Source organism: Haliotis asinina, chromosome 3 (assembly GCF_037392515.1).
Source record: "Haliotis asinina isolate JCU_RB_2024 chromosome 3, JCU_Hal_asi_v2, whole genome shotgun sequence".
Taxonomy (NCBI): Eukaryota; Metazoa; Mollusca; class Gastropoda; order Lepetellida; family Haliotidae; genus Haliotis; species Haliotis asinina.
This window is the reverse complement of record NC_090282.1, coordinates 63,203,271-63,217,174: the sequence shown is the minus strand read 5'-3', so window position 1 is coordinate 63,217,174 and position 13,904 is coordinate 63,203,271. Positions and strand designations below refer to the sequence as shown.

At 39.3% G+C, this 13,904-nt stretch overlaps 1 protein-coding gene across 2 annotated transcripts in view; it reads left to right on the top strand.

Annotated features, from left to right (window-relative positions):
- LOC137278301 (neuronal acetylcholine receptor subunit alpha-10-like) overlaps positions 1–13,904 on the top strand; it is a 211,339-nt gene that overhangs the window by 164,661 nt on the left and 32,774 nt on the right. The window lies entirely within an intron of this gene.

Below are 13,904 nucleotides of genomic sequence, written 5' to 3'. Positions count from 1 at the left end.
CAATCCGACATCGATGTGAGCATGGGTCAAAATATGTATATTTGCCCCAGGGGGTTAAGCATGAAGTCTGAGTTAACAGTGATTCGTAATTAAAGTAATTAAACACTTTGATCATGTTGTCATAGCGGAAATTATCAGTGACTAACGTCTAATGTGTGTGTGTGTTAGTGTGTGTGTGTTAGTGTGTGTGTGTGTGTGTGTGTGTGTGTGTGTGTGTGTGTGTGTGTGTGTGTGTGTGTGTGTGTGTGTGTGTGTGTGTGTGATATTGATAATTTATCTGTACCTTGAAATGCCAGAGCCTCTATAAGAAACATATGACATTAGTTACAAGTTAGTCCATTGCAATTGATGGGCAAGCCATGCGTATTGATAAACATAAACATACGCCCACGTACAGATTACTTTAGGTACTGCGTAGGATTATGGCACTGATTGATGTCACTGATACGTTACCACCAAAATACTTAAGACTATATGATCTATGTACAACTATAAGATGACTAAAAAGAGGATCCTCTTGCAGTTAATATGTTAAAAACAGTCATAATATTACGTGTTTATTATGTTTGCTAGACCTACATTAAGACATTTATCGAAAATACTGTAGCGAAAATACCAGTTATTTCTCATTTATATACACATGTGATGATGTACATATATTGGATTGTATACTTTTGTATATAAAAATTATTCTTCAGTGTACAGGTGTACATTTACAAAGAAATTCAAGAAATTATGACACAACGCGAACTTCTTTCCAACGCGTTTCAACTTTATTTTCAGGGGCGAAATTATTACGTCTTTTGGTTGTCAAGTGTAGGCAAAACTTTGCCCAACGTTAAAGAAAATTAACAAACAGTGCAAAGTACGTCCGTGTATGTGACAGGAATACCTCACAATGCTAAAATTAGTTTAATTTTTCATCATGGGAAAGGGCCCTTTACATAGTCTTGCTCTGTACATATTGTAGGGAGTAGGACAAGACACAGTTGCAGGGCATGGTCGTACATGCAAATGGGGTTTGGTTATTATAGTCGTTAAGATGATTTACCAACATTGTGCATATGCTCGTACATGTTAGCGGTCGAATCTGTCTCTTGTTAAACATAGATATGAGCAAGATTCCGTTCCTTAATACTAAGAAAAACTATTCCTCAGCATTAACACAAGTGATGTGTCTAAAACAGTCGCACACGCCATAAAGACATGCATATGTGAGGCATGTGGTCACCTGTACGAACACGGGAACATATTGTATCAAATGAAATTAATGACGTGATGGAATATCATTTTGCTCAATGATACTCCAAAAGTGTACAACAACATTTTTGAAAGCATTCTTGAAGCCTTGAATCCTGTAGGTGTGATCAAACAATATTTGAACAAGCGTCTACCGCGCTCTTTGAAATCTTTGCAGAAAGAACATTCTTAGTTCAATCTCATTCCTTAGCAGATAATCAGTTGTAGCAGTATGTGCCAAACAATTCATCACGGACCCTGCATTGATGATCTGCCCTGATTCTACATTGAAGAGCGGCACCGGTGCCTCGGTCGTCAAGGGCACCGGAATTTGCCCTGTAGAGATGCTTCCCTCTGGCATCACACCAGTGTTTCAGCAGTGTGTTATACGTCTCTATCTGTTAGCCTTTCACCATCAAGTGAATACATGGACTATAATATTCAAGCAGGAGTTAAAAACACAGAGGATGAGGACTTTGTTGTCCCAGTTTGGTATTCGTATTGAAGAAAATGGTCAGAAAGCGTCTTTCATGTCTCTTGACGGCAATCACAGTCTCAATATGGCGCATCCTTGACTACTGGGAAAAAACGGTTCATTTCGCAGCATCAGAATCTTTCAGTGATAAGTGTTGTTTATTTGAATATTCTTTTGGAAACACAACTGTCAGTCGTATACTGCTGTGGATGCAGATAATAAAAATAGTTATGCTTTGAATTTATGTTACGCTAAATGACTTCAGTTGTCATATCTTCAGTAGTGAAACACGAATGAATGTAAGTAATCCTTATCTTGGTAAATTTCATCTCTAAAATCGTGCTTAGCTGACAGTGTACCAAATTTCAATGATTGGCTCAACTTTGCCTGTGCACAAACCAGAGCATTTTTGCAGTTTGAACCATTGGATTGTAACGTAAACATGCTTCACAAACTACACACTAAGGAACTAGCAAACTGACTTACAAATGGTAGTTTGTAAGTCGTATTCCTCATTAACTTATAGTATGCATGTGTGTGGCTGGGGTGTATTGCATGTTCGTCTCAGTACTGACAACACATGAAAGTTTGAGTCAGATGGCCCAGCATCTGTCTATGTATGACAGTGATGAATGGTGACATTCCCCCTTTCAGTCGTAACTCACTCAGTTCCATTGCATCCAGAGCAATAAATTATAGAGGTAACAAAAACGTCAATGGTATTTTCTCAATCCAATATTTTTATTTCTTTTTCACGAAGTAGAATAAGTCTTGAATCGGAAATGTCGATAAAATGCGCATATGTCTCCTCCTTACAAACATAATTTCGAGACAGAATATTCGATTTTCTCAAAATTGATGTATATACATTTCATACATTTACAGTTCAGCTTCTTCTTTGGAACTAGAAATTGAGTTTGTTATTCAAGATAAAATACAATTGTAAATGCGGTAGATTCATCATTTGGTTTATGATACAGGACACTTTAGGTCTTACATTTCCCAAACCCACAACGCGAATAGAGTAAAGAATGCATTTTATATTTATTTCTATTTCTATTTATTGCAGTTACTTATCTTTCCTGAAACAATTCAAACTATGCTGCAAAATGTTAAAGTTAAGTATCTCTAAAACATTGCTTTGACCATTTCACATTTATAGCTATATCAGTGCCCGCTGATCAAACTGGTATGATGTCAAAATGAAGTCATCACGCACACGCGGTTGTCAATAATGATACATGCACATACAACGGGCAGTTGAATTCCCGTGACGTGTTGGTGAAAATATGGCCATAACCGCAAGCCACCATAGAGAATCTGTGACCTCATGAACTGTTGTCTTCTAGTTCGTTACCGGTTGTATCACGCGTTGGTGTATAAGTATGTCGTAAGCAAAGACTTATCAAAACATTCTTGAGGCGGAATTTATCCTGAACAACGCTTAAGAATGAGGCTGCTCTAACATAAAGCATATTAACAACATCCAGTACCTATCGAACTTTCTGATATAATCTAAATTGTCACTTTTTGTGAACAACATGTAAGTATGAGGTTGGTCTAACATAAAACATATTAACATCAATCAGTACCTGTCGAACTCTTGAAATGGATATAATCTAAATTGTCAATATTTGTGATTAAATAATAATCTTGCTGGTGATTAAGTTATCATGTTATGCCATGACATTAGTGACAGTGATTTGTATATACCTTTTTAATAAGTGATAAAGGTGGCAAGTAGTAAAGCGGGGGTACGCGTTTAAGTGTTCATGCATATGGTCCAAACAACCAATGCAATCATGTTCTTTATCAGTATCGTTAAGTTCATTAGAGGCTGCAACAGGCGCGTCTTGGTCCCGCGGGCATGATAGACCATTCTGCATTATCATCATCGTGCACCTGGTATCATCACTATTTTACACTGATTCTGAAACACGTGTATGTGAAGTAGCCGGTATGGGGATTTGTTGTGACCATAGAAAGTTCTTTTCAAATTGTCTCGAAATACGTGAAGGGGTTTTACCACGGACTTTACATCGAAATTCGACGATTCGAAATAACAGTCGGTACCTTGCTTGACTGTAATTTGACTCATATAAAAATGCTGTAGTCTCAACGAATCTGGCTTCTGCTGTAAGTATGAAAGTCAGGTGTCGGGTATTTAAGTGTTGTACTCGAAGGCTCCATCATCTTAAACAGACACTAAAAAGACCAGCACCCCAGGGGTCGAGATGCTATCAGGTCATCACGGGACGTAAGTGCCTATTTGAGTATACAAGGTTTGATGTTATCAGCGCTTGTGTGGTTGAACATAAACCTTATGTTAGCACTCAACATAAATGTTTGATAACTGTGCATAATAAAGATAGGTTTCCGATATCCGTTAGGGCTGGTACTTTAGATGTGATGAATCTGTTGCGAAGTCTGAATGGAGCACTTGTGACGGGTTTCTTGCACTATTTGTACCGACAGTGTGACCGTGAGCAAGGTGAAACATTCTGCAGAGTATGAAAACTCGGTTGGTAGTCTAACGCAGCACCCTACCATATTCCAGCTATATGGCGACGGTCTGTAATTAAGCGAGTCTGCACCAGACAATCCTGTGATCAACAGCATGAGCATTGGTCTATTGGGTGAGTGAGTGAGTTTAATTTTACACCGCACCCAGCAATATTCCAGCTATATGGCAACGGTCTGTAAATAATCGAGTCTAGACCATACAATCCAGTGATCAACGGCATGAGCATCGCTCTGCGCAGTTGGCAACCGATGACATGTGTCAACTAAGTCACCGAGCCTGACCACCCGATTATATTGAAAATAAATGTATTCAATGAATGTATGCTCATTCAACAATTTACACAGATTTCGGTCTTCAAACGGTTGCCGTAATTACGGTGTCATTAAGGGTTATTTCTTAGCCCATTCAAACGTATTGTCTGCTAGCGTAACGGCAGTCATTTTACCAACATTTAACGAAATAAACATAAATAGTGATGCAGTGTTTGCATCGATGCTTTATAGTGAAACGGTCATTGAACACAACAGGAAAAGCTGTATCCGTCCAGAACCAAGGAGGTTGGAGCTGTAACCGTCTGGAGGTTGGAATGAGCAATACAGTAATGCATATACTGTAATTCATCTTTTCTTGCAACAAGAACTCATCATGGAACTGCATAAAAATTTGATCCTTATGGCAAATCGGTTTTTCTTTTAGAAGTAGTTTATGAACAGTAATATGAGCTGTTCATTTCTTAGCAAACTAACAACACATGGATTATTTTTACATAACATTCATGAAAATCATTTAATATGAGAAGATATTATTGATATTACTAAATGAAACTATACGACTATTGACAGATAACATTCTTCTTCCCCAAAAGGCACACACAGCAATCCGTTCTTTCAGTTAGGTTAATACCATATTTATATTGTCTGTGTAACTAATGCATATATAATATAGATAGAGATATAGATATATAACAGAAGAGCGCCGTTGCAACCAAATTCTTATTCAATACAGAAGAGCCATATTGCCATCGACTGTCACGAATGCCTCTACCTTCTAAACTGATTTGACACTTCGATTACCGCATATCACCATTTGTTATTCATCTTTTGCTGACAAAGAATTGTAAAAGCGATTCTGACGTCTCATATTGACAATCTAGTGGCATATCCTTGGTTCTGGTCACAGCGGTGAACCCCATTGGGTCCTTGGTATTTCACTAAGTATGGCCGAGTCCCTTGACGTTTCAAAAGCTTAAAGTCTCACCGTCACCATGCGTTTTCTCTTGTCTGGGGTTGAATAAGACATGGTCCCAATAGACTACATCTAGCACCCACCATCTTTACTTACAGTCTATCGAACATAAGCCTCTTTTGTTCTTATATTCAGTTCAGTAGTGTAAAGATCGCTAACATCCTTGACATTTCGCAACCACGCCTACACTTTCAAGACGTGTTGAATTAAAACGCTGTCTTGAAATAGGATACTGATGATACTGATACATTAGATTTAATGATTAAAGGGGCGAGTTTCTTGCATTTGCGATGTAGTATCGAACGGAATGTGTATAACACACCTAGTCACGTCAATACACGGAGCTGCCTTACACATGACTAACATTATTTCAGCTGAATGTATCAATGTGGCTAAATCGGGAATGTATTTGAAGACATGTTTGTTCTTTGTAACTTGGTTTTGTTTTAGCGTTTGGGGTTTATGTTTTGAAAACTCCTGATGAAAGCGATATAGATTTGCTTCAAACGTGTTGTATTCTGTTGCTACTGGACTAGAATGATTGTCATCGCTTGAGTCCAATAAATCTTGTACTTGAATGAAACTTATCCAACAGAAGTTGTTTGATCAAGTTTACACATTCAGTCAAATGCAATACTGATACACATTGGGAATTCCGTGCCATTGTGTCTCTTTCGTGTGTTCCCAAGTCTGTGTTTGTTTGTTTAGTTCTTGTTTGTTAATTAATGCCAGTATTCTAATTATATGATGGCGGTTTGCAAATAATCAGACGCGTGCCAGACAGTCAGGTAATTGCCATCATGGAACATCTTTCTACAAATTGAATACGGTGACATGCGTCAGCTAAGTTAAGAAGTCTGACCACCTGATAGCGCGGATCTTAGGCGAGCTTAGGGTCTGGAACCCACTAATGACGAGTGGGAGGCTGTAGTAAATCACATGGTCATCATGCCACGACGGTTTCGTCTTCATCGTGTTTACAACGAGTTTTCTTGACCCGACGTCCAATATCTTCAGACGGTCGGCGAATTGAAACAACTACCACTTACTCTTTCCGACTACAAAACACATTTGCCGAACCCCACGTCACCCTGTAGATAATCGATGACCCCAGGCTTGAATGCACTTCAACAAGGTACACGATACACACTGCTCCGGCTCTACTGTTTACCCCTGTTTGAAACCAAGCACATCGACCACACAAATCCATGCTAAAGTATTGGCGAAAGTCGTACAGCCAAAGTCGTTTTATACAAAAGGCTGCAGGAATATGTAGACAGAGTACGCATGTTCAGGACTTTTAACAGTTTTTCCCAACAACAAAGAAACACCATTTCGTGTCTCCCGTTCTTTTGTGAAAACGTGATCATTGTATTTTGTCATTGCTTTACAATGAATCTATTCATTTGAATTCTGTTATAGTTTTTAAGCCCACAGGCATCCGGTTTTTTGTGGGTATTCGAGACTAGCATTGCATAGCTTTCAGCTTTGTACACGTATTGCAACGTCTCACGGCGCTGTTCACATGACGTAGTCGCTGACCGCATGGTCACTTTGCTCAAAGGTTCTTCGTCTTCATCTCCGTCGTTTATCGATGACAAAGAGTCGTTAGCAGGCTTGATGTCAGATTTCATGAACCGAGATACAGCAGTTGCTTGGAAACTGGAACAGTGGTGCTTCTGGATTTCGTTATTTGAGGACTAGCTTGCTTTTTCGTCCCTCGCAAGTGGATTTGCAAAAAGATTATAATGAGTTTACCTTACTTCCTCACAGCCATAACATTAGAAGTAAGGTGGAATATATCTGGATATGTTACACATTGACGGAAGTCACCCAACAAACACACACACGCGCGTGCGCGCAACATCAGTTTGCATCGTGAATGGGTCCTGAAACGTCATTACGAACAATTTAAAAGTTGTTATCTACAAACAGGTGTTACATGCATGTTCTTTGCACCTTTGTATTAGCATGCATGTTTTTATCTACAGATAAACTTACACTGCTAAACTTACACTGCTTCGTTTTTTTTCGTAATATGGCAGATTATGGACCATTTCGCTATATACCAAATACAAGGGTGGGACACACTGGAACAAAAAGATGATACTCATCACATAAATCGTTTTCACCGCGCGGCTTGCAAGTCTTATTCTTATCCTAACCTGCTTTTATCTGTCTGTTTCATCTGGTAAACGCTGCTTGGAACTGTACTCTGCATCCTCTTTCCTAAAAACGATGAGATAACTTTTCAAAAACTGAGTTTATCCTTGAATACAATGAACGACTTACCCTTTGAAGACGATGGTGTTTCTGTATGTTTTAAAAAATGTTTGATAAGTCAATAAAACATTAATCTAGGTTTATGCCGAAGAGATGTCAAGATATTGTGTGAGCTAGATATATGCAACAAATGTGATCAAGAAAACCTTTTACATATTGCATCCAACAATTGATTTTATATTTTCAGTGAAATTCTTTTATTGAAGCTGTTACATTATTTACTGTCTTTTCTTTAAACGGTTTTGAGAAAAAACACAGACATCTCGTTTTAGTCAAGAGCTCCTCGGATCATAAACTGGCGCAGACAAATTCTTGCCTTATCCACGTTGTCTTTTTGCTTTCGTTTTTACTATGTAGTAAGTATCAACAACGCTTTATTTTTCAAATAGTTACCTTATCCATGTCGTCAGTTTGTTTTGTTTCTACTATGTAGTATCACCAAAGATATATTTATTTTTTAGTCGTTTTCGGTGGTGTGTTATTTGATTTTTTTTTCTTCTTATCCCACCAAATATGTATATGTGTTTTCAAATAATTGATCATGAATGTATATCTTTTACAATATTTCTCGTTCGTTTTTCCTTTCCTCGCTTTCGGCCCGTCATGCAGCGTCACTATGATACATAAAACTCCAAGACAGCTTTGATACATGCGTCATCAGTGGATGAGGATGTTTCCCAGAAGTGGTTCAATATCGATACATAGGACATACATACATGTTCCTGGTAAATTTACACTTGGTCTAACTCCGACAGTGCAAGGGTAATGATTAATAACGGAATTCTGGCATGAATTATCAGTTTGTTGGACATGATATTGTAACACTCCCTTTTAACGTGAGAAGAAATGAGACTTTGCTACAGGCTTGATTCTGAAACTTAGAAAGTGTCTATAAATACAAACTGTCTTCCCTCCATGGCTCGTTAGGCTAGATTGGTACATGAGCTCATCGTAGGGGTTTTCTTGCTGCAGAGTAGCAGAGTGACAATGAGCTGGCAACTCAAACATTTCTTTAGAGGCCTTTTAGAATTTCGGTATCAAGAGTAACTAGGTGAGCACTAATACTGTATAGTTACATCTAATGGATGCTTCTTACCTCTTTAACTAATGGACTCTATGACTCTCGGTAGTCGAGAGTCGTTGATAAATAACCACAGTAAAGCCATTCACGTGTTTAACATCATGTCATTGCAGATTATACTTACTTTAACTAATTAAACATTTCTATAGGGGCAATAATTATCCATAACATTTTTATATGATGTTTTTGAACAACATTTATTGTAACGCGATTCTCGGATTAGTCATTTGCATGGCTGCAGTGATGTCTTTAAATCAGCCATGCAAATTCCAAACACGTATATCCATACCAGGGTTCGTAATTAAATTAAGGTCCTCAATCAATTAACCCAATACAGTCTCGCGATGAAGAACACATGTCCTGGAATTCTATCAGTTGTGCAACCATTTCATTTCAGCGTTACAACTCTCCTGTACTGGCTAGAAGGTAGTAGACGGATAGAAGATTATGTATTAATTCGACCTGTGTTCATTTGAAATGCGATAGAGGAGCAGTAACGCCAAGACGACATGTGTTGTTGAAAAAGTAGCAACACTCACGCTTCGGGCTTGCCTAAGACACAAGCTGGAAGATCTGAGTGCCACAAACAAACGGACATGTTCCTCGAGAACCTATGTCTGGATGAACGTGTTGGCAGACTAGTTGGCGAATGCAAGGAAATTAGGAGGGGAATATATCACTGTGAGGCGGTAGATACCTTTAAATATTCAGCCTTAATTCATTTATTTTTCAAAAGATGTTGTCAGGAGACGATAGCGAGTGTTGTCCGCAGATGTGATACGTTTCCCTTCTTCTTCATATCTATGTAAATAACGAATGGTACAGAGTTGATTGAATTCAGGGATTGCTATATATCATGTTGTGTTAGGTTTTCCATTTGGAGGCGTGTTATTAAGTAACCACGCTGAATAAGTTGTCTGGTATTCTAGTATTACGTCCGGTCAGCTGTTGTTGGTGAAATATATGTGCATGTTGTAGGTATTATTTAGAAACTGGAGATTGGGTACTTGTGATTAGTGTGGCTGAAACTGAGTAACTACTACTCCAATGTGTGTGCCCTACAGAAATGTGTTTTGCTATGTCTGGTGAACCATGTACAAATGGCACGATTGCGATCAACCAAATACAATTAAGAAACACGGACATACTTCTTGATGAACCCTTTTCTCATAAGACCTTGTATTGAACCTAGGAGTACAGTCTTATTACAATAAAGACGAGTCTTTGTCGTGAACCCAGTACCATTACCTCATTTATAAACCTCTGGTGACGTCATCTCTTTGTTAAGCACTGCACCTTAACCTGGCAGTAAGACCTGGACTTCCTGAGGTCTGTGTGTGATTTAGGAACCTCCTTCGAGGACTCAAATCACAAGCAGACCTCACGTGGGGTATCTTACTCGCAGATAGACAATTTGGTGACCTCCAGATTTCCCTGACAGCAGGCTTCGCTCGCGGCCTATCTGTTCTACCTGACACACCCACACCCACACCCACACCCACACCCACACCCACACCCACACCCACACCCACACCCACACCCACACCCACACCCACACCCACACCCACACCCACACCGCCTATGAGGTGGGATAAATATATTTGAACATCAGCTATGAGCCTTTACAACTGTCTTGTAAAATTACGCTTGGGCCTCAGTGATGAGTCGATTATATGCGGCCCCTTTAAAGGAATCCAGTACAGATCTCTAGCATGAATACACTGGGTGTGACGAGCCTGGTACATATTGGTCTCTGCGATGAGCCTAGTATACGTACATATACACCTTTATGTCGAACCGAGCAACAATGTCTATCGCTGCCAGGCAAGAATACGCTTCAGCCCACAGAACTGTCTATGGGAATACACGTGAATCTCTGTGATTAGTCCACTACACATACTAAGTCTTGTATCTGATTTACGGCATAGGGGAACCCAGTAACCTACCGTACTTGCCACAGGGTAATTTTCATCTGTGTCATTACAGCGACCGATTTTCCTTCGAACAATTACTTGTCTCTTGAATATCCGTTTTTTTCCGTAATGAGGGGCAGTGGTCATTTCGCCGCTTATAAGAACAAGGTTGTGTGTAGTGCGATGACAGGATTAGTTACAGCAAATACGATGGTATCAGAAATACAACTCAAAGGCACATACTATTATGTATAGTGGTATGATATTCCATTCCATTCCGTTCCGTCATGTTTTAAACTTTTCAATCGTTTTCAAAGGGAATACAAAAATATCATGACGCCTCGATAGCAAATTGTATGATGATGCGTTTTCACTATTATCACATTCTTTCTTCTTCTTTGTGCTTGTACATCCCAAAATAGACACAACAACTATGGAAATACTTTTGAAATAATAATAAACTATGACAACAGAAAGATGGTTTGATAGATGGTGTTTGGACGAGCAAGGTACCATATAAATCTTCCATAACCGATAGACGGAATTCAAGAAGGCATTCTCTTTATTCAGTGACACAGATACCAATTCTATGTACAGAGCCAACACCCTTCCATCAGATATCGGGTCATTATTTCCGCCAAGCGTATTGCACTGTGGTTTAATCTGCATCAAGTAAACTAAGCTATCTTCCAGCAGACGTCCCGAGTCAAAGCCAGATGATCAACTATACCGTCTTCAGCAGAAGCAGACAGTGTTGACAGTTTGGCCCACTAAAGATCCTACCACGAGGCATTTACAGTCCTCTCAGATAATAGCCCCGAGCCATTGCCGGATGTGTGCCGAGTTGGACAATATAAGTTTCCAGGATTCTGCCCATAGTGATGACTTGTCTACTGTCTTTGATTCCATCAAGCTGATAATTTGTCAGAAATTAGGAGTCGCTCCTAACGTTTCCAAGCCATGCGAGGTTGTTGGTAATAGAATAATGCCTCTGGCGATTGATAGCTTGATGTGGATAGCAGCGTCCACTACCGTTACTGTAACAGCCTCTGCCCTCTACATCATAGTCACGGTGTCCTTTGTGTTATTTCCAATCGCTTTGAGGTATACTAGAACATCGTGTTTCAGATGGAGACACAAATTAGTTTAGTATATGCGTGTAAATATAGTTACAGGCGGGGGGTAAATGACAGTAGGTGTCCACTGGAACATATATTCTGTAAACGAGTATTGGGCGGTGTATGAAGTCCCAAGAGAGGGTTGACAGGCGTTACATAGCTGATGCTCTTTCTGCGATGTGGGGATAAAAGCGCTGTCAGTGATACAACTTTATCGAATTGTCTTTGACAGAAGCAGAATGTTGTCTGCAGAGTAGGATATCAAAATACCTAAAGCAATGTTATGTTGAGGCAAACTGGCCGCCAGGCATGACCTCAAAGTTAATTGCTTTCTCAATAATGTTATTGAGCTATATGTATACCTAACAAAGCAAAAGAAACGTGTGTCCACTAGTTAATGCGGTAAATATACCACTCAAAAGAATTAAAGAACACCGGATTGTATGACTGTGGATGGTGAAGATGGCGTTTTAACCTGCGTAGAGCAGTTTATAACAAGATTTCAAAAGTGATAAAAGGCATATATGCCTATATTCCTTGGGTATATGGTGCATCGATCACATCAGTGGGCACACATTTTCCTCAGAGAGAAGGCCGTCAAGATATTGTTTAGACCGAACTTTCCAACATATACATGTAATATCTCGATGAAGAATACGATCAATAGGTCCCTGAAGTGCGAACAAAAACTTGAAACTAAAAGCTCACAGAAGCGTAATACTCCTTCAGATTCGTTGTTCGTGAACCGGATGCTGGGGCTGTTTAGAGGAGGCGGTCGGTCTTAACCGGTGGCGCCTTGAGATTCAAAATGAGATTAAAGGATTGAAAATCTGAAAACATATTTGGGCCACGTAATTACCCAAGTCTCAAATTTCAGGCAAGGGCATATTGTAGTTTCTCAATTAAACAATGTCAATACGTGGAGACCCCTCGGGAGTTGAAGTCGGTTGTTAGGGGACGGACGCCAGTGATAGTCAGGCACAGAGGCTCTGCAGGGGTCATCTACATATTGGCTTGTCAGGAGTAGGGGTGATTTAAGGGGATTAGGGACCTTTGGCATTCGGAACTTATGGATTACAGACTTGGACTTTAGATTTGCTTTGCAGAGTATTGTGATGCGCAGGCACATTCACTTACAAAGTTTGCATGTTAGCAGGTTCGGTCGTCAACGACTGTCATTGGCCGAGTACGGCTACCAGTAGTGATGCTTACTGTATTATTCCTGGAGTGAGAACATGTTAGGGTAACATGATACTCACCCAACAGTGATGAATAGACGTTAGGACGTTGAATGGGGGAACTCGTATCGAGAGGCGATAAAGTATGTAAGTGGTTACGTCACAAGTCTAGAGTTTCCTCAACATATGGATCCTGTCTGCTAGCTCGTCCGCATTACGTAACAGCCGTACACGTAACCGAACAGGTTAAGTTCTTAAATTACGTTGTGCGCATCGTATCTTCTGATGTGTTATATGCTTGTGTCACAACATATTTCTTGTATTTTTTATACTCATTTTATTCTATCATCCCCAACAAGAATGGGGTTCTGTATATTCCTGGAAATGTGGAATCCCAATTGTAACATACTTTGCATTTAACCACTTAATAAATGACGATGGGTATTCATTGTATCGTTATCACAAACACGCATTGCATAGCGTTTCTTAATTACTGACAGTGCTTAACAGATATATGTTGAACTATGTAAACCGTATCTTTCTAAGAGGAAGACCGAAACAATAACAAAGAAATCTATGGTATATCAATAGTATTCCAACAATTTACTGACTTTCATAAGATTGTGACAAGAACGTCACAAAAGCAAATAATTAGTTTGTAATGGCCTAAAGTATATGGGTTTACACAAGATTTGTCGAGTATTTAATGTCGATGATGTTAATGGTCAAATATACCAGTTCTTCATCTGATTCGACTTTAAATTGAAAGCCTTCCTCCTCCTTGTATAGTGTATTATTTTGGCCTTATGGGACATCAAATTATCTAATATTTGGTACCTCTGGCTGAA